Source organism: Mustela putorius, unplaced genomic scaffold, assembly GCF_011764305.1.
Source record: "Mustela putorius furo isolate JIRA1106 unplaced genomic scaffold, ASM1176430v1.1 tig00003834_pilon_pilon_pilon, whole genome shotgun sequence".
NCBI lineage: Eukaryota > Metazoa > Chordata > Mammalia > Carnivora > Mustelidae > Mustela > Mustela putorius.
This window is the reverse complement of record NW_025421987.1, coordinates 122400962-122423402: the sequence shown is the minus strand read 5'-3', so window position 1 is coordinate 122423402 and position 22441 is coordinate 122400962. Positions and strand designations below refer to the sequence as shown.

Sequence of the window (22441 nt, the reverse complement as noted above, 5' to 3'; positions counted from 1 at the left end):
GTAGTGTTGAACAAAAGAAAGATGAGAAAGATAAAGAGAGGACATCAAGGCCAAGATTCCCATTTCCCTCACTCTTGGTCCTGCACATGAAGCAAGAGGACAATAGAAATGTTCTGATAGATATAGGAGACACCACGACACCAATTTCATGGTCTACTTCCCTAGACATAGCTAAGGTCCTAGGAAGATCCCCACAGTCATGTCTATACCATGTCCTCATAGAGTGGGAATACAAATACACCATTGGCTGATGGAAAAATTGGAGAGGTTAGCCTAAGAAAGTGGGCTTCTCTCCCTGGCCAGCACCCGATCTTCCTTCCAGTCCTGATGTGCAGACACAAAGTTTCAGAGACAGGCAGTGGATTGTAATATACCTTGAGATGCATGTGTGAGCACATTATGAACAATTGATAGGCCAGGACCAGTTTCTAGAAGTAAGCCAATAGGAAGTTCCACATGGTGGTGAAGATATGATTGTTCTTCCATCCATGCAGCTGACCAACCAGCTATGCCAAGGTGGAGCGTTCCAGGGATCTGAGAGTTACCACACAAATCCATGGTCCCCATTCTCTATTGGCATGTGGCATATGAGCTCCAGAAACCACCTTCAAAAGGCGCAAGGGGACAGAGAGGAGATCTAAAAGATAACATATATTGGACAGACACCACACACCAAAGAGGCTGTTGAAACCGGAAGAGAATAAAAAATACAATTAGCCCAGTCTGAACTTTAATGTTGCTTCTCCCCTGGAGAACTACGAAGAAGATTCGACTGGCCATAAATAAAGAAGATGAGATTTCTTGGTACAGAAATGCCATGAAGCACCGCAAGAAACTGTACAACCCACTACATAAAGATCAGAGATGAGGGATAGGAGGCACCCAGCCAAGCACGTGGCCCATGGTAAGAGCTTAGGAACTGGTGGCTCCAACACTGACACCACATCTGACGATCTGAGTGAATTTGCTGGAATAAGAACCGGTCGTAGCTGATCTAGGGGGAGCAGTGGGAATGACAAGTCTTGGTTCTATTGTTGTTCTTTCAAAAGACTCCAGTCCTAGAGCCGCTTCATGTCCAGGATTCTACATAATGGCCTTTTAGTCGGATGGAGCACTGGATTGGTTCTGGGGCACCCGTTGATTGAAAGTGTGAGGCAAGTTTGTTCCAAGTCTTAAGAGTTTGATTTGATTAACTAGTATTGATTAGTTTGTGTTAGAGCTCCTTTCTGTGAGGAGTTGGTGTTCAAATTCACTAAGCCAGCCCAAGCGTCAGTGAAGACTGATCTCAGAGACCATTTGTTTGCTCTTTCTCCCATTAGTTTTAAATTGAACACCACAAGAGCCATAAAACAACAAAGGCCGTAATGTGCAGCTGAGCGGTTTTGGTGCAGTTTCTTGCCTTCTTCCTGCCACTAAAGGCAGATTAAAAAGGCATCATTTTCTTTGACATCTGTAGTATGCAGTCACCTTGCCCATTAGATTCAAATAGGGCCAAAGAATAGCGAGGGAGGGATGGGCTTATGGGGAAATTTGCATATACATTTCCATTCGGGTTAAAGACATTTAAATCCACATTACCCTGGACCATGGCGTAATGAATGCACCATTATGGACAAGCTTAGCGTGTGTTGCTACTGCATTTGGCAGGTTCAAGTCTTGCTCTGGGTGTAATATTTTGTGACTCATTTTTCCTCAAGCATAGAGTAATAGGCTTTAACTTTGCTAAGCTTTTCTGCCAGCCCTTCGCCCCCTGCTGTTCCATTATATTGAACTTGTAAGCAGGACCCTCTGTCCGGCTCACCCAGATTACCGAGGCAATACGGCCCCGCTGAGGGGCTGGTGTCAGGATAAGTGTTAGGGAGGGAGCTCCCCATCTTGGCATGCTGTTCTCATCTTATTAAATTCAGCTTTGTGGAAGCAGGGAGCCTGCCTCTCAGTCACACTGGCTCAAGCCTGATCCAACTGCTACTGTCAGACAATATGAAAATAGGAACCACCACAGCTAATGGCAGGTGCTGCCTCACAGCTGAAAAAAAAAAAAAAAAAAAAAAAAGAGAGAGAGAGAGAGAGAGAGAAAGGAAAAAGAAAAAGAAGAAGTCCAAGGGGTTTGTATTATGATGATGATTTCATGAGCCTGTGTGAGTGTGTGTTATTTTACTCTTTCACAAACACACTCACTGGATCGAAGGCTGGATTCAGAAAGCCTCGTGCTTCTGAGAAATGAAATAAGTCTCCATGCTTTCAGCAGTGGGTGTGTACATGTGTTGGGGAGCTGTAGACGGAAGGCAGCTTTTATCAGTGTTCTTCACTCCAGGTTCCAAGGCAGCTCGTATTTAAATATTTAAATATTTTTTAAAAAGCATTTTTAAATCCCTGGGAGTCAGGAATGTCCATGTAATAATTTAAGATTGGTATGTTTGTGTAACAAGGCAGCAGAGGGTCTGGTTAGAGCTATGAAACTAATGAACAAAACAGAAAATCCAGCCCTAGAAATAAGTCATCATGTGGGTTTGAGAGTCCCCATCCTCACCCCAAATTTCTGCCTTAATATGTGTTTTGGTTGTGTATTACAGCAACTCAAACCACTCCAAATGCTTCGTGGCTTAAAATGACAACCATTGTGTGGTTCTTTACGTTCTGTGGGTTGGCCTTCTAAAGAGTGGATATTTGAATGAATGAAGCCAGCTGAAGCCTCAGCAAAGACTGACCTCCAATATCACTTGCATGTTATTTCCCCCACTCATTCCCCTAGGCTCTGTTAGACGGTTCTTCTGCTGTTCTCACTAAGGTCTCCTTGGAACTGTAGTCCAGTGGACAGGGCTTGAATGTTCAGGATTTGTCACTCACGAATCTGTCATCTTGTCAAGGACAACTAAGCTGGGGTCTTGGTTGGTGGGGGCAGACGGGGTGTTGTTGGCTTTCTCTTTCTCCTCTTCAGTTGGTCTTTACATCTGATGTCTCCACATGGTCTCTCCAGCAAAGTAGCTGGACATTTTACTCTGTGGCTCAAGGCTGTTAGGCGTTCTTATAGGTTTAGGTCTTAGAACCATTCTGGTATCACTTGGCCTGCATTCTATCAGCTGAATGTCACAGGCTTAGCCCAGATTCAGTCTCCAAGTGGATTACACAAGGCTGGAAAACTGGGAGTTGTGGCTCACTTGGAGCTGTCTTTGGATGCCAGCTAACATGTCATGTTATGTACTTTGCTCTTCAGCCCCCGATAGTAATGCATGATGTACCTTCTTGCATGGATAATTTAATCAGTTATTCTGTAGTTCTTTTTCCACTGAATAGAGGTTTTTAACCCTGTGGCTCAAATATTCATGAAATGGCATTCCCATTGTGAGACTCCACTTAACCAAAGTGTGTGTGTGTGTGTGTGTGCGTGTGTGTGTGCGTGCGTGTGCGTGCGTGCATGGTTGGATAGAGAATGAGAGTAGGGGAATGTGGAAGCCAAGTCTCTATGTACCTGAGCCAGGATAAAGCCATAAATATATCTCTCAACAGTATCCTTAAAAAGTAATATTGAATGTATTAGGCCTTATAATCTAGAAATCTGAAGAAAGGGATTCAGTGAACATGTAACCAAGTGTAACTCTTCAACATTCCTACCAATTCCACTGTTTACCCCTGCTTGACTCAGATAGCTGGATGGGTGGTGAGACCCTATGGGGAAAATTGATGTGGGGACTCTCTTCCTTGTTGTCTGGGTTATCTCCTTTGTGGATCCCCAGGCAAGAATTTTCCTTCTGGAGGTTGGCAAACTCCAGGAAGAAGGTCATCACTGGCCTTCCATGAGAGTGCTAGGTATTCCTAGTCCCCAAGAGGTCAAGAAGGAACTGAACAGAAGGACCGGGTATTGAAAAGGAAATAAGGAGAGTGGAAAGCGGGAATGTTCCTTCATCTAGGTATCTCAGCAGGGGCTAGCTGTTAAACTGAAGGCCATGAGGCAGGACCACTTCACTTTCCCTTGGTCAAACATACCTGAGCCCCAAGGAACCTACAAAGAAAAGTAACAAACCTCTATTGAAAAAAACAATCAATAGAATTAATAAGAAGATTTGGGAGGGGCACTATATACATGAAAAATATTTTCAGTAAGCTGCAGGTCTCATAGATTCTAGTGGCATTTGAGGGATGAGACAAGTCTAGGGTCCTCCTACTATATGGCCATCTTGGCTCCCTCTCTCATGCTCATAGATTCTAGGCTTGAATACCTGAAATTAAGAATGGAAAACATTTCACTCATGATAACTACAAAAATGAAAAAAAAATTAAGATAGCTTCTCATAAACATTATTTACATTTAAGACAATTCTAATTAAAAATCAAATTTCTTCCTTAAATTTAGATAAAATTATGTTAAAAGTATTGAGAAAGAAAAACTCCTCCAGAATAACCAAGATCACTATGCAAAGAGAAGCTATTGTCTTCTCAGATGACTACCTGCTATAATCTAGGCTGGTTAATATATCACTGTAGACTAACCATAATTCATTTAGCCATTCCCCTGACAATGGCTAATCATAGCTAAAATCAGTAAACATCCTTGTACATGTGTCCCACATAGTGGTACATATATTCCTATAGGACAGACACCCAGGATCAGTGTTTGCTGGTTGCCATTCATCTGTGAACTTAGCTGGGACAAATAAAGGCTTTATTCTTGCACCATTGGCTGATGCCAACATTGTACCTCTTCCACTTCTTACACAGTTTTCCTTCCTTCCTTCCTTCCTTTCTTTCTTTCTTTCTTTCTTTCTTTCTTTCTTTCTTTCTTTCTCTTTCTTTCTTTCCTTTCTTTCTTTCCTTTCTTTCTTTCTTTCTGAAGAGTATTCAATGAATTTTCATAAGATGAACATAAATAGGCATCCTCATTGGATAAAGGAACAATCCTTTAAAATTTAGAATGGCTCCATATTCAGGAAAGTTTTAAGAACAACAATATGTGCGAAAATTGAGTCTAAACTCTTCTCGTGTTTGGAGATTTTTAGAAAGTTCTTCAAAACAGGAAAATTGTAAATAGCCTTTAAAACATAGACTATCAACACATTTGTTTAGCTCACTCCCCAAAGCTCTTGTATTCTTGTACATAATATTTTTAAATATTATTCTGAGATATTTCAATCTTATATAAAAGAATAATAAATAAAAGAACTATTACCCAGGTATTGACTACCCAGCTTTGTCAAATCTTAGCTGTTTGCCACATTTGCTTTAGAATTGTAAAGTTAAACATTTTAAATAAGTACCCCCCTGGGGTACTGCTTTCTACTCTCATTTCTCTCCCACCTTCCCTCTCTTATCCAAAGGGAATCATTACTCAGAAATCAGAGTTTATAATTTCCATGCAACTTATATGAATTTTTAGTATATTTGTATATAGTAAATAACATTTAGAATACTCCTTCATTTTTTTTACTTTATAAAAATAGTCTCATACTACATGTTTTTCTTCTACCTGTCTCTTTAGAAAGTACTATTTCTGAGGTTTATTAGGTTGATACCTGTAACTTTATCTAGTTGAAAAGCTATTTAGTATTGTGCATATGAAATGTATCCATCCTCTATTAAATACACATTTCTATTGTTTCCAACTTTTTCCTATTATAAGAAATAATGCAATACACCATTCTTAAAACCTGTGGCTAGGTGGAAAAAAGTCTTCTAGTAGTAGTTTTCAAAGAGTGGCTCAGAGTGGCCTAGAGGTTTCTGAGACCTATTTAGGAGAGCTCCTGGTCTAAAATTATTTTCATAAGAATGACGTTATTTGACTTTTGCATTCTCATTCTCTCTTAAACATACAGCAGAGTGTTTCAGAGACTGCCTGGTATGTATTATCACAACAGATTGAATGTGGAAGCAGATAAGAGAATCCAGCTGTCTCCTATGAAGCCAGATATTAGAATAATTGGAAAAATACAAAATAGTGTCACTTTAACACTGATTTTTTTTAATTTTGAAGAATAGAGGATTTTTTTTTGTAAAAATATGGTATTTAGGTTAAGTAATGAGTTGTTGCTTTTAAGTGAATGAATAAATATTTTAAAATTTCTTGGTTTTAATTTCTAATTTAGTAAATTTAACAGACAAAAATGAAAAGAATTTGGTTCTCAGTAACTATAAAGAATAATGAATTGTTGAACATTGTAACAAAAACTTATGGTGTACTATATGCTGGCTAACTGAACATAACAAAAACATAAAATTAAATTAATAAAAATAAAGTATGCTGACATTAAAAAAAATAAAAAAGAAGAAGAACTTAGAGGAGTTCCACCAGTAAAATGTTTTTGTGTGTGGGGAGGGGTTGGTGTACATATGTCTTCATTTCTCTTGGGTAAATACCTACAAGTGGAATTTTCGGGTCAGGGATAGATGTATGTTAACCTTTAAATAAATTGTCCCATTGTTTTTCAAAGTGGTTATTCGGTTTTACACTCCCTGCAGCTATTTATGAGAGTTCCAGTTCATCCACATCCTTGTCAAGTTCGCTATTTAAATTTGTCTTTTTAATTTTAGTAATTCCAGTGGCTCTGAAATGATAACTTATGGTGGTTTTAATTTGAGGGATATAATTTTAGAGACCCTTTGTCTGGGTTAAATATGACATAGCTTTTTAACAATGGAAAGATCCCAGGGAAGGTGTTGCAGAAGGATCAACTCTGGTCTGTTCTCCTTGCTGAAAATGATTTATCAGGTTATTATCCTAAATGACAAATAATGACTCTATGGTCATACCCCTGACTGTACCCAATGTCATATAAATGACAAATAATGAGAATAAAGGCAACCAGGTGATTGTCAAGGTGGGAGAAGTTGAGCATTGATGAAATATGCACCAGAGAATATAGTACCTTCTTATCATATCAACAGAGAGCATCACTTCGGCTAAGGCTAAGTTTTCGTGCGTGGATGTTCTAAATAGGAACGTTAGTCTGGTTGTATGGTAAAGAGGATGCCAGTGGGGCACAAAAGACTCAAGACTGGAACCTAGCAGCATAGTGCAAGTGCACTAGACAAAAGGATCCAGGGGACTTGAGGTTGATTACTTATTTTAATAAGATTAAAATAATGGCTTAGAGTGCCATTGATCTCCTATTAACTTGACCCCAATCAAGTTAACATTTCCTATCCCTCTGTGCAATGGTCCCAGGAAGCTAGAAGATTGCAGACCCTTGGGCAGTGTGAAGTGTGAAAGAAAGAGTAGTCCCTGCAAGTTTAATGATGGCATTGAGTGCTTCAGGGCTGGCATGTGGGAGACAGCAAGTTTTCTGAAGGCTGGTGTGGCCAAGACTAGCTAACTCCTTCCTAAACCCGTTTGCTTTTCCTCCTGGCCAGAGTTAGACCACATTTCTCACATTTCTCATTACAATTACCTGTGGCCAAGTGACTAAGCTCTGACCAGTGGAATGGGAGCACACGTTGTCATGCCACTTCCATGCTTGGTTCATGGAGAACTACTGATATAATTCTTGACCTTCTTTCCCCTCATCAGCCAGTCTGTTGAAGCAAACACAGTGGAAGTCCCTGACACCCCATGATATGACAGAGGGACAAGAGGGAAGTTAGTCCAGGACCCAAGTTCTATACTCAAATTTACATGAGCAAGAAAGAAACTTTTATTAGTTAATTCAATGACACTTTGTCATTGTACATTCCAGCATCCTTTCTACCCTCACTAATACAGCAGGCACTACTTACACCTTTCTGCAGACCTGCCAGAGATTTAAACTGGTGCCTTTTGGATGATCAGTAAATACTTGTTGAATTGGTCATCGAGGAATAAACAAGTAATTGATTAGAAAAAACAGTATGCACTGAAGAAGAAAGAAAGAAAGAAAACGTGTGTTGCTCTCTTTATTAGATTGGTCAGGCCTGGCCCATGGTAGAAGTAATTTTAATTTCCTTTCCCACTGGGTTTTAAAATTTTCTGCTCTCTCATGGGCCTATTAAGAGCTGAGAAAGCTGGAGAAGGTGACATCCAAAGGTTATTTATTAGCAGTCTGTTATTTCTCTCTTCAAGTCCAATTCCTCTCCTCTCCTTTAGAAGATTTTATTGCTATAAAGAGTGGCATCTGGTACCAAAAAAAAAAAAAAAAAAAGTAAAGAAGAAATCAAACCCAAAACTAAGCAAAATAATAATTAGGTTAAAAATATTTCCTTGGGGTTTAGCTGAAACTGGGAAGGAATATCTCTAGCAGTCTAAACATCAAAGACAGAACAAATTTTGCAAAGTGCTGTACAGACTAACCCTACTTATTTACTCGTTCTCACCTCCTTAATAATCCACAAACTGAATACTTCTCACAGTAAACCCAGCAGTGTCACCTTACTTCTCCACCAAGATATATAGCCAAGAGCTGTAATGAGGTCTCCTGCAAGGGCAACCCCCATTATGTTTACTAAATATGTTATAGTATCTTTACTAAAAGAGTCTTGTCAACAGTGTGTGTCTCTCTGGGCATAGTTTGCAGGGTGAGTCAGTAAACTTACATCATTTTTTTTTTTTTCAGTTAATCCTCCCTCCCAAGAAATGTGCTATTCTGTACTGAGCTTCCTTGTCGTTGGTGTGAATTATCTGATTTTTACTGTTTCCAAAAGTATTTTGCATATTCACAAAATGTTATCATTCAAATGTACACTATTAACCCAGAGTGGGTTTTAAGCCAAAAGTAATTATTTCTGTTTCAGATAAATCAATTAGAATTGGAGTAGGGACTATATGGTGGTTTTGTCATATTACTTTTGGAGAAGCATAGGCAATATACATAATTATGGACTGAAAATTATGTTAGCTCCTTTACAAAGTTATACATTTTCTGACTCACCTGAGTAACAGTAAGTTAGTCCTAGTACACAGGGATAAAGGCACATCAAGCACTGAGAAAATTCAATATGAAAAGTCAAGCTGATGAAGGATTTTGATGATGGGGCAATTGTTTACATTAAAAATTAGTTATTTGCTTCATAGGCCTTGCCAATTTGTTAGTTATTTGACCAAATTGCTTAAAAGGCAAGCTTAAAGCATGAGTCAGAAACCTTCTGTTAAAAAAAAGTAATAAATATTTTAGACTCTGTAGAACATAGGGTTTCTATGACAACTATTCAATTCTGTTTCTGTAGTGTATGTATGGAGCAAAATCAGCCATAGATAATAAATAAATGAACAAGTATGGTTGTGGACCCCAATGAAACTTCATTTGTGGATATTAATTTGAATTTCATATAGTTTTATTATGTCATAAAATAGTCTTCTTATGGTTTCTGTTGTTGTTGTTTTGTTTTTGTTTTAGCTTCTGGGCCATACAAAATCAGGGGATGGCCTGATTTGGCACGTGGATTATAATTTGCCACCCCCTGATTGAAAGTATTGTGAGCAAGTCTCCATTGACAGAATGAAAGCAGGATGAGATGAAGGTAAGATGCTTGATATCACCGTGTGTAAGGAAAAATAGGAATCGACGTACACACTTAGTTTGGAATTCAACATTCAGGGGTGCCTGGATGGCTCAGTTGGTTAAGCATCTGCCTTCATCTCAGGTCATGATCCCAGGGTCCTGGCATCGAGCCCTGCTTCTGGTTCCTTGCTCAGCGGGGAACCGGCTTCTCCCTCTCCCTCTGTGACTTCCTCATTTGTGCTCTCTCACTTTCCCTGTCAAATAAATAAATAAAACCTTTACTTAAAACAAAAAACAAAAACCAAAACCAGAATTGAGCATTAATTGCTGCAAGGGGCTTTGGTGGTATGGTACTGGGTGAGGAAGAGGCAGAAAGCAGTGTTTTCTGACCAGCTCCAGGGTGCATGGAGGCTGGGCTGACTTGGCCTGCAAGAGAACTCAGGTTAAAGCTCTTTCAATGCACCTCTGTCTTGTCTTTTTAAAATTTGCTCTGAGCTCATGCTGAGGAGTGGATGGGATTTTGAATACTTGCAGCCTCATCATTTTCCAACTTCCCTGTCCACTTTGGCAATATAATTTTTAGTCACGGATGACTCAAAACACGAAGATCAATTACCAGGTCTCACCTCCATGGATTCTGACTCTGGTGGGATGGGGGCCTATGAAATCTGCATTTTTAACAAATCATCCAGAGTGTTTTGATGGGTCTTACAGCTGGTGGGCAAAATACTGATTACTGTCTTTTCTAATCCAAGTTTGGCTTTTGTCTTTTCTTAGACCATTTTTCATCTGCAGTTCCTTCTCATTTCCTAGTCTTAAACACTCAGCTGTGGCTTGGGTCTGGCCTCTCTTGGGGGGACAGCTTATGGAACAGAGGTTCAATGTGTCCTTATCCTCCACTGCAGCCAAAGTAATCTTTTCAGAATTCCATAGCGGCCCATGTTGATACCTTGCTAAATCCTCCTTTGCTTTTCCTTTGCATTTGGAATCAAGGTAAACTCCTCAACAAGGCCTGCTTAGTTTGTTTCCTCCAGCCCTCTACATTTTCATCCTAACCTCCATCCCAGTTGTGCTGGCTCCCTTTTCCTCCCATGTCCTCTTCATGCCTCTTCCTACTGCAGGGCCTTTGTACTTTGCCTGTTCCACTGTGCCTTCTCCTGTTCTTGGTTGATATCTACATGGGCTTTATTTCACTTTATTATTATTTTTGTTACATATTTATTAACTTTTTCTTTTAATTTCTTTTCAGTGTTCCAGAATTCATTGTTTATACACCACACCCAAGTGACATTTCCTCATGAAAGCTCTTTCTGACCTTGGCAACTATAAATGTGGCACTAGTCTTGGGGTCAGTTTTACACTTGGGTTTGGGGGGAGTTATTTTGTGATTATTTGACAAAGGTCTGTCTCTCTCTCCCACGAGACTGCAAGCTTCATGAGGACAAAGCTCAAGTTAATACTTGGCTCCCATGTGTATCTCCCAATGCGCAGCATTTTTCCTGGGTCAACAGTCATTTGTTGAGTGAATGAACAAGTGGATGAATGAATGAATGAGAGAAAACTGTGGCTTATGTTTTATGCTCCAGGCAATCTGAAAATTTGAGTGTGTTCTGGTTCTGCAACTATGATACACACTAACCTTTCCATATGAAACCAACAGTGAGACATCTGAGAGGACTTCATGCCATCCTGCTGCACCTTGAATATAAGGAGGTTGGTCCCCAAACCAGCATGGTGCCAGATTTGATAAAAGCACAATTGCCAATGTCAGTGAAGGGGGCTGGGCAATGACCCCAACCATAGTATGCAAATACAGAGGAGAATACGAGTAAAGGAGGAAGAATTTCTTGAGAATGAGAATAATAATAAAATGAAGGTTACCAAATGCCAAAGAGAAGAAAGAGAATGAGGTACCCCAAACTTTATGCATCAAATTTGTATCACAGGTGATATCAATTGGTACATACATTTTTGGTCAAAGTCAAGTGTAGAGCTCTGGCCACATTCTACCAAACTGTACTGGGGAAAATAAAATGACGACACGGCCTGTTATCTGCATGAATGTCTGATTCTAGATTTTCAACTTTTGACAAATACATATTTTTATAGTTTTGATATGCAAACTATTAGTATATGCTCTAAAAACATTGTTTAACTCATTTGTTTTATCTCATTTGTTAACTCATTGTCATTAAACTTATGTGACTGCTATAGAAATGTAATCTATTTCTTTTAACAAACCATAGTCTTGAATGTCATCTAGTGAACCAAACATAGTCAAAGTTATGTTTGACACAATTTTTGTCTTTTATATTTTTAGTAATCAGTTCATTTTCTTAACATTTAGCACATAGTCGGCACTCAATAATGTTTATTGAATGCATATTTAAAAATTATGTTGTTTGCTTATGAACAGAAAATAATCCTTTAGCTGGAGATTAAACCTCCATTTAACAAACTCAGAGAAGCATGTGTGTGGGAACAAAACCTCTAAAGCCTCTTCTTTCATTCTCTTACCCCATATCATTTTTTTTTCTAAATTGTTCCCAAAGGGAGGTACCAATACTGTCTTGAATAATTTTTAGGGGTTAACGATGCCACAGTCTCCCCATGTAGCAAACCACGGCAAACCTGGCACCTTGAAACCACAGTTTTGATTAGCTTATACTTCGGTGGGTTAGCCATCTGGCCTGGGCTCAGCTGGGTGATTCTTCTGGACTTACATACCTGCAGTACAAAATACGAGTACTGGTGAGGTAAATGGTTGCCTCCTGAATGGCTGGCTATCCCCTGGGGCCCTGGGGCAGGAGAAGCACTCTCATCCTCTGACAGGCTAGCCTAGGCGAACTGGGCCTCTTTCCTAACCATCACTTCCACTACATTCTATTTGCCAAAGCAAGCCACAGGGCCACCCTAGAACCACTAGCTGGGATGGTAGGCTACCTCTTGATGGCAGGAGTTGTAAAGCCATCTCACAAGTCCACCGATACAAGGAAAGGTCCTGGGTTCTAGTCATTTCTGTAATCTGCAACATTCCCCAAAAACACCTCTTTTCCATTATCAGGACTGTGTCTCTAAACTGGATCAAAATCATGTTTCAGCTCATTACCAGTTAGTGCTAGTCTTTATTCTATAAAGAACCATTGTCGCTATCTTCCATACAATAATTTTCCCTCAAGTCAATAGCATTAATTTGCTTTTGAACTCTCTTTTATCATTAAAAGTATGTTTGATACTTTTTGGTTGGGAAATAGGTACTTGACAAAGAAAGATAGTTACATTTACTAGATACCTTCCAATCCTTGGAACGCTCACGACATCTGAGAATAAATCCTAGCTTTGTAACTTACTTATGCTAAATGATTATAGTGGTAAGTATAACAGCAATAACAAGAGCTAATGTTTAGATAGCACATAATAGTAGCAGACAATGTTCTTTTTTAAAAGATTTTATTTATTTGAGAGAGAGGGCATGAGCAGGGTGAGGGGCAGAGGGAGAAGCCGACTCTCCACTGAGCAGGGATCCCAATGCTATGTGGGGATCCACCCTAGGATCCTGGGATCATGACCTGAGCCAAAGGCAGACACTTAACTGGCTGAGCCACCCAGGCGTTCCCATATCAGGAACTGTTCTAAGTGCTTTACATTTAATCCTGACAAAAAACAACCATTTGAGGCAGGTCCTATAATTATCATTCCCATTGTATAGATGAGGAAGCTGCAGCTCAGAAGTGTGAAGTCAAGTTTACACGGTCAGACAGAAGCAGAGTAGAAATTTGCCTGCAGGGAGCCTGGCGTCAGAGCCCATGTTCTGAACCACTACAAAGTACTGTCTCCTGTGTGACTCTGTATAAGTCACCCAACCTCTCTGAACCCACATTCCCACATCAGCAAAGTGGTAATAGTAATGCCTGCCCACAGATGTGTGGTGACACTCAAATGAGCCGGTGTACCTGAAATATCTTGGTGGAGCTGCAAATCACTGTAAAAATGTAAGACATTGTAATTTTTATTATTAACCTGACACAGTCAAGTGCTTCACTAAGATCTTGAGAAGTCCAAAGAATGCATGATTGTTATTATGGTTCCTACGTGCTATTTAAATAAAGAAACGGATGGTGTCTGTTTAAATGCAAATCAGTCTGCAGTGTTAACGAAGTCGACATCAGTGTGATTTTGGGTTAACTATTCTGGTGTGAGGTCTTATTTTTCCACCAAATGCCCTCCCCATCGTCTTTTTCCGAAGAGGACGACAACTCTGCTTGTGAAACCTGAGGGAGGAATAGAAAACTCCCCTCCCCTTGAAGGCTGTGCACAACTTCCTTGTCTTGCTGGAAATTGTAGGGCCAAACTTATGCACATTTCCCCCAACAAATATTTTCTAATTTCTATGTCTTCATCGTCATGAACCCAATTTACAGCACCAGGCATGCAATGTGTTATTTTTGGAGCAGTGCTGTATACACTGGAAAAAATTTGCACATGAGGGCAAAATAGAACAGACAATTGCTTTTGGGGACTGCACAGATTAGTACATCATTGCATATTAACAAAGTGCTAATTGCTCCTTTTGACCACGGGCCCAGTTTACAAAGCTTTTGCACAAATGTGCTCTGTGCACTAAATTACAAAGCTAACACTGCATTATTTCTCAGTACAGCTTGCAAATTCTTGTAGGACAGTATGCATTAGCATTAATTAAACCAGAGAGAGAGAGAAAGAGGGAGAGAAAGATGAGAGAGAGAGAGAATGAGAGAGATATCGTGCACAAGCACTAGAGAGAGGGAGATACTCATAATTTGGAAAGAACAGACCAGATGCTAATTACTCAAGTTACAAATGTTGCACTTACTCTGGGATGATATTAGTAAAAGCAAACAGCGTCTATTCTCCAAGCTTGTGTCTGGGAAACACAGTTTCAGTTCTTCAGTAAAGATGAAAATTGGTGGTTAATAGCTAGTATAATAGTAGTATAGTAGTAGAAGTAGTAATAGTAGGAATGATAGCTGACATTTATTACTTATATTTAGTAACTCGGCAGCACTATGCAGCAGGCCCTATTCAAATAGTTGTGCACACACCAACACATTTATTCCTTACCATGACTTTAAGAGGTATAGGAATAAAGAATGGTCAATCTTTTAATAAGATGAATACTGTTGAACCCCCCACTCCAGCCCACCCCTGTGACTCAGCTTTAAGCAGTTGAGTCTGAAGAAAATGACAAGGGTGACTCAAGCTTTGACGTCTCTGTGAAAATAAGAGTCACCTCTTCCCATACCCAGCGATCTTTGTTTTCCTCCAAATGCTAAGGACCCACACTTTAAAAAATTACATTATCTCAAAACAGGTACAGAATCTTTTGACTAACTCAAAATAAATACCTCTCTAAATCTGATCCATTTCTACTTTAAAAAAAAAACAAACAAACAACAACAACAACAACAAAAAAACCCTGAAATAAGTTTCAATTAGCAACTGAAAGAGGAGTACATTGTTGTATTTTTTTGTTTTTAGAAATCAAAAGTGAGGATATGATCAGGCTGACTTATAGTTATGAAGAAAACTTGTTTTCTTTTAAATCAGGCTTTAATTTATGAACAAGAAGACTACCTATACCTTGAAAGAAAATGATGGGCATATCTGTTTCTATCTTATTATTAAATAGCTGGGATCTTTTGTGAAGTATGTGCTATGGCGATTCTCTGGGGCATGGATTTAAAGATTATGGTTTGTTAAGGTAGAGCAGAAAGAAGCAAACTGTCTGTGGGGAGATCACATTATACGTCCCCGGGCTATGAATTAACGTGGGGGAAATGTGAGAGCGCACTCTTTTTGGTGTTACCATATGTGTGAAATAATCATAAAGTATAACTGTAATGAATCCAATTCTGAAAGTCCACTCTTCTGTGAAAAGAGGCATCTTTTTTTAGCACCTGGGGAAATGCAGATGATGGTAAATTCAGACAGGAGGGGCTGGACTCAGGCTGCCAATTATCCTTGTCCTGCAAATGAGCTCAGAGTCAGAGGTAGAATTTTGACCAGGGAATGAAGTACGATGGTGGGTTTGTCAAGCAGGAGGATGTAGATTCTCTTGTCATTGGGAGGGGAAACTAACTTATGAGGTTGACAGAAATATCCACTGTTTTATATGGAGCAATAAGTATTGCAAGTGAGAAAATTAAAAGGGCTCCTTTGTCAGATAAGTTTGGGAAACCATGCCTGCAGTATTTGTTCCTGGAAATTTGCAAGGCACACAAGAGGTTCTGAGGAGCCATGCTTCTTATTTAAGTTTGCTTTAAAAGGATTTGCACAAATTCGTATTCTGTGGAGCTCAGTTCAGGAAATGGTAGAGATTTTTGAAAAAAGTACTCGATTGTGGAAGGAAATGTGCTCACTTGACCGGTAGGTTGGGTTGCCCATACAAAAGGAGGAAAGAAGCATACTTCATTAAAAAGTACAGCCTTAATACTTGGCAGAATAATGTACTTCAAGCAAACTGAAAGAGACCGAGTTGAAAAACCAGGGGCAAGTTAAGAGTCCTATCCAGGAAGGAAGCCAACAGATTGCTTGACTTTAAGAAACTAAAATGTACTGCTTGACTTAAGAATGAAGTAATCTGTGTTAAATAAGGTCATTTTCTTCTGTGCCTTAGTCTGGTTATGTGTGAAGATACCTTCAGTTTCCTTGTAAATTTAAACTGTAAAATCCATATTCTGCCAAATTCTAAAAATTCTGTTTTTTTTTTTTTTTTGAAGATTTTATTTATTTATTTGACACAGAGAGAGACACGAGAGAAGAGGGAACACAAGCAGGGGGAAGGGGCAGAGGGAGAAGCAGGCTTCCTGCTGACCAGGAAGCCCAACACAGGGCTCTATCGATCCCAGGACCCCGGGATCATGACCTGAGCCAAAGGCAGATGCTTAACATCTGAGCCACCAAGGTGCCCCCCAAAATTCCATTCTTTCTCAGGTCTTGGATATAGAAGCTTATATTTTGTACAGAAAATTACAAAATCTGACAGCTGGAAATCAAAAGTGCCCAGCTTGAATTCTTGATCAGCATGGCAAGGGAATCCAGGGTACCCTGAGTCCATTGCTTTACCATACACAGAGCCACAGCCAAAAGTCAGAAACTGGATTGATAGAACTGAAAACATGATTAGGGAGCAAGGAAGTTGAAATTGTCCTCTTCCCACCTGGGCTTCCCTTCATGATCTCTTTCTGCTTAAATTGCTGATGCCTTTACTGGCACTTTGGAAATTCTCAACTTACCATGGGGATTTCTGCCTCCCCACTCTTCCTTTTTCTTCTTGTCTTTGTTCAGTTTGTGGCCCTAGTGCCCTGCTGATGCTGAGTTGTCACTTCGGGCTTGTTAGTCAAATTATGGTGATTAATGCAAACAGCCAACATGAACTTTGGGCTGCTCAGATGTTAGATAACCCAGAAGCTGGCAGGGAGCCATCTTTCTACATATCCTAAATGACTCAGACATCTTTCAACACCAAAGAAGGTCTTCCTCAAGCACAGAACTCTGTGATTCTTAAGTGACTCAGACACCTTTCAAAACCGAAAGACAGCCTTCCGGTATTTGATATAAATTTGATGGCCAAGTTCTTTTCAGAAGATAAAATTAATGAGAGTGTTTAAAAACAAATGGCTTCTGGTGAAAAAGGTTGTATTCTATGGATCTCTATTACGTACATGATGCCAATTCCTTCTAGAAGTTTTTCAGCACATTCCAAGCCTCCACCATCTTTTCTTCTAAATGTGGTCATTTTCTTTAACTGAGTTTGAGAAACAGTTAAGGACCCATCTCCATCTATGGTTTAGCTTTCACACATGGTAAATGGTGATGTGTCCATTGTTCTAATTTGAATCAGATGTTTTCAGCACTAATAAAAAAAATAAAGTAAATATAAGATACTTAGAACTTTGAAAGAAACTTTCTATAGAAATTTGAGAAGCTGTGGTTTATTACATAATATGGAAGCCTCAATTCTAAAATTCTTTGGAGAATATGTCACCAAATTTTCTTACCTAAGATGAAATTAGAATTCTCGCCACAAAGGATTTGCTGCCTAGATGGATATAAAGAAGCCAACTATGAGAACAGTGTTCCATTAACATAAATTGTTGTTGTATTTCTGGAGGATACCCTATGAAGTCAACCACTTCCCTTACAGTACCATTTCATGATTCTATATGCTCAGAACAGCCACATAGGGAAAATTTTGATGCAGTTGGTTTTGTCTGTTTCTTTCCTGGGGTCCCATCATCCAAGACTAGTGTTATAGACCCTTCTCCCAACTGTAGAAAACCTCTGATGTTAATTGAATCAGATCTTGGGTCCCAAACTATTTCCTGCTCTTCTCCAAGCGTAGAGGGGCTGCTACTGCTTCTTTCCCTTCTCAAACAGCAATGGGTTTTCACCTGCACATTGGGGTGACACGGTTTGTTGCTTCTCCTCTAGCAGCTTAAAATTTATATTCTGTAGGATAGCAGGGTGCAGATGGGGTAGTCATGGACAAACCCTGTGAGTGGAGGAAAATATCTTAAATGTCTGAGTATCCCATGTGCTATATGCTATCATGGTTGCCCTAGCATAATCTTTGACAATCTGTTAAAAATATAAGCTGAGTTCTTTATACCTGCTTGTATGGTACTCAATATCTTCATTTCATCATCTGCCACAAATGAGCCAAACTCTTAGCCCATCTTTCCTTGGAGGAGCCTCTCCTTCCTTGGATCTCCAGCTCCTTGTTTGCCCTACAACCTCAGCAACCTGAGGAGTTCAAGAAAAGTGATGGTTTTGTAATTTATTCAGATTTTTCTTGCTGTTAGGTTAGCAGGGATACTATCTCTAGTTTCCTACATCCTAGGCCATAGTGGAACTCTGAACCATGATTTTTTTTTTTAGGGTAGGAAACAGGTCAGGAAAAGGATGAGAAGTCTTCATTCACAAACTTGTTTCCAGCAGAACTTGCAAGCTGTATAATTTTGTGCCATGAATCTGAACTTGAATTGGCCTATCAGAAAGGAAGGGTTATTCTCTTACTTCTAGATTAGTTTGAAAAAGTCTTGGGAAGCTAGGTTGATTCCAATTTCAATCTGATTCCCAGCTATGTCCCCTCAGCTGACCCAAAAGCAGGTGGTAGGTACACTAAGCTTGTTCTCTAGTTCCTGATTACTATAGTGAATTTTCAAACTCTTTTACTCACAGTGGCCCAGCTTCTCCTGGTGCGTGTCTGTAAATGCAACCTAGGCCATCTGGTCTTTCCTCCTGGGTGGCCAAATGTTATCTTGCCTACTGCTTTCATTTGTTAACATTGTGTGCTCCTGAAATGATGCCTCTGCCTGAATGGAAGTGAAAGGATAATAGAGTATGAATGAGACAATCACAAAAACCAGTGCTGCTGTTTACCAAACAATGTCACAAACCAGGACTATGTGAAATATAGTCCTGTAAAATACAGCCCTGTCTCATCTGATGCTCATAACAAACATTTGGGTAAGTACTATTACTATCTCATTGCAAATATAAAAAACCAATAAATAAATTCATTAACTAGTGCTGGGAAAAATGCATGGCCATATACACAAGAATGAAACTAGAATACCCTCATACTATACACAAAAATTAAATCAAAATGGATTAAAAACTTGACCTGAAACCGTAAAACTCATAGGCAACAACATACGCAGTAAACTCCTTGTCATTGGTCTTGGCGATGCATTTTTGGATCTGATTCTAAAAGCAAAGGCAACAAAAGAAAAAAATAAACAACTGGGACTACATCAAACTAAAAAGTTTCTGCACAGTAAAGGAAACCATCAACAAAAAGAAAAAGCAACCTACTGAGTGGGAGAAAATACTTGCAAATCCTGTATCTGAAATCCAAAATATATAAAGAATTCATACAATTCAATAGCAATTAAAACAATTTAAAAATGGGCAGAGGACATTTTTCCAAAGAAGACATACAAAGAGTCAACAGGGACATGAAAGATGCTCAACATCATTACTAATCATAAAGGAGATGCAAATCAAAACCACAATGAGGTATCACCTAACCCCTGAATTGAATAACTATTATTAAAAAGACAAGAAACAACAAGTGTTGGTGAGGATGTGGCAAAAATGGAACACAGAAGTACTGTTTGTGGGGTGTAAATTGGTGCAGCCAATACAGGAAAACAGGTTTTGAAGTTCCTCAAAAAATGAAATATATAACTACCACATGTAGCAATTTCAATTCTGGATATTTATCCAAAGAAAACACTAATTCCAAAAGATATATCCACCCTTGTATTTACTGCAACATTGCTTACAATAGTCAAGACATAAGGGCAACCCAAGTATCCATCGGTGAAGAAATGAATCAAGAAGATGGGTATGTGTGTGTATATACACACACACACATATATGTATATATACGTGTATATACACACTTACGCAGTAGAATACCAATCAGTCATAAGAAAGAATGAAACCCATGTGACAACATGGATGGAACTTAAAAACATTATTTAAGTGAAATAAATCAGACAGGAAAAAACTAAATACCATATGACCTCATTTCTATCTAAAACAAGAACAAAAGGAACAATGAACACCCAGCTCATAGATAGAGAAGACATATTGGTGGTTGCCAGAGGCAAGTCATGGGTGTGTAACGTTACGTGTAACCGTAGTTGATAATACTGCATTGAAGGTTTGAAAGTTACTAAGAAAAGAAAAAAAGAAATAACTTACAAAATGTTGCAGATCTAATGATAGGTAGACCAGAATGCCAACCTAGTTAGTATCTTTACTCCTGAAGTATATTTATATCTGTCCAATACTGTTTTATTATTGTTTGATTTATAGAGTGAGGACTCTCAAAAAGAATGTCTTAGGTCAATGGAAATTTTCTGTGGAAGAGCTGACTTTTGAAGATGATACCAAAGGTCTTAGAGAAAGAGAAACTTTCCTTCCCTCTGAGAAAGCCTGTCATTCCTGGATTGTGGAAATCTTCTCTCTCTCTCCCCAGAGTCAGAAGCCTGCTCGGATGTCACCCTTAACAACAACAGTGGCTGTGACAGTAAAAGGCAGACAATGGAAGGTATAACCAAAATCCCGAGTCCCTGCCTCCCACTTCAGGGTTGACAAGCTATGCTGAGACCTGTGGCCTGGGCTTGGGACCCAGCTGCTAAAAGCACTTTCTTTGGTTTCTCCTAAGTGGGATCTCTAAGAAGCCCAGTGATTGTGAATGCTTTAGACAGGCACAGCTGTAGGGGAGCAGGGGAACATCTTGTTGCATTTCTATAAAGAAAACAAGCTGACCATATATTTGGATCTATCAAAGGTTGCTGAATGCACTTCCTTTAAAGTTTTTTTTGTTTTTTGTTTTTTGTTTTTGTAAATTTTGAGGCAGAATAAAAACATTCAGGGGGCAGTAACCAGATTTTGTTGAATTTTACACATTTGCATGTTTTCTGTGCTTCTTTTGGGCACATATCAATAAATGTTATTATAAAAAATGATAATGCCATACATTGTATAGATTTTTTTTATTCTGCAAAACCTTTTACATATACTATTTCATTTCATGTTATGAAGTCATAAAGCAGATGGAAGAATGGAAGCACACTCTAGCAAGGAGAATTGTACTAGAGAAAAAATAATAAGGAAGAATCAGAGGTGGGTCTGGATTTCCACCCTTAATGGTGACATGACTTGTTGACACAACCTGTGGTCCAGTCCCTCCAGTCTTCATCTTGGAGGTTAGTTAGTAGGACTGTACCATTTTTGTGATTTCTCCCTATACCTCTCCATAGCTTGGAGAATTCTGAGCGATCTACCTCCTCACCAACTCTGGCTATCAATTGTTAAATATTTTGTCTATCTCATTACAGGTGGCAAATGGTATCTCACGATCATTTAAATTTCATCTTTTTTTTTTTTTTTTAGATTTTATTTATTTATTTGACAGAGAGAGATCACAAGTAGGCAGAGCAGCAGGCAGAGAGAGAGGGGAAGCAGGCTCCCTGCTGAGCAGAGAGCCTGATGCAGGGTTCCATCCCAGAACTCCGAGATCATGACCTAATTGGAAGGCAGAGGCTTAACCCACTGAGCCACCCAGGCACCCTTAAATTCATCTTTTTATTCTTACTCGAGTTTGGATATCTTTTCATATGTTTATAGACCATTTATATTTCTTCCTTTTGAATTCCCTCTTCATCTTGATATATGTTTGTAAAGCTCCATTATCTCTCAATCCTTTCAAATCAAACTTAAAAGTATTTTAAGTTTGATTTGAAAGTATTTTCCTTACCTGGATTTTTTTTTTTTCTTTTAAAGCCCTGACCTGAAAATTTTTGTCTTTTGATGGGGGAATCCAAGTCTTTTACTTATATTCTGACTACATGTATAGTTGATCTTATTCCTATCATTTTCTTTTCTTTTCTGTCTGCTGTGATCTTCTCATTCCTGTCACTGGATGGACTGAATTTCCTTTGTTCCTTTCCTGGTTTTGTGTTGTGCTTTGCTTTGCTTTAAACCAGTGGTTTTGGAAGCTCCACATCTTATTTCTAGTTATCTCATGTTTAGCCATATATTTTTAATGCATTTATACGTAAATTTTTATTGTCCAAAATAAATCAATGTTTATAACCCATATCCTTCAAACAGGTGTTTGGCATATTTTTATTTCTTCCTTTCTAACTAGAATGTTTTAGCTCCAGATTTTAATTTTTTTATTTATGATTTTTGCCTCTAAAATCTTTAGTGATTCATGGTTATCTACTTAATTTTATAAAACTGCAGGCTGGAGTAATTAATATAGGCAGACGATATGGGTTTTTCTCAACATGATATGAAGTATTATGTCTGCAGGGGAACTCAGCTGTCACAGGGCCAGCTTTGTCAGTGGACAAAGAATGGCAGAATTTAGCCTTCTCTAAGGATGGGCCAAGGGCATGGTACCGCCACTTATGGTTACCAAATTTATGAGGCAATGTGCTTTAATACCCTGTGCTTCAAAGAAGAGCTGCCTTTCT

General features: G+C 39.0%; 1 long non-coding RNA gene across 4 annotated transcripts in view; it reads left to right on the top strand.

Moving 5' to 3' along the window:
- The window catches only part of LOC106005985, a 39125-nt gene extending 27212 nt beyond the window's left edge, over positions 1-11913 (top strand). For 3 of the 4 annotated variants that reach the window (XR_006609262.1, XR_001179770.2, XR_006609261.1), the window contains 2 exons: positions 9297-9420; positions 10988-11913. This is a non-coding gene — a long non-coding RNA (uncharacterized LOC106005985). Of the gene's footprint in view, positions 1-9296; positions 9421-10650; positions 10797-10987 lie in introns of those variants that run through there. The other variant, XR_006609263.1, reaches the window with a different exon arrangement.
- Positions 11914-22441: the final 10528 nt, after the last annotated feature.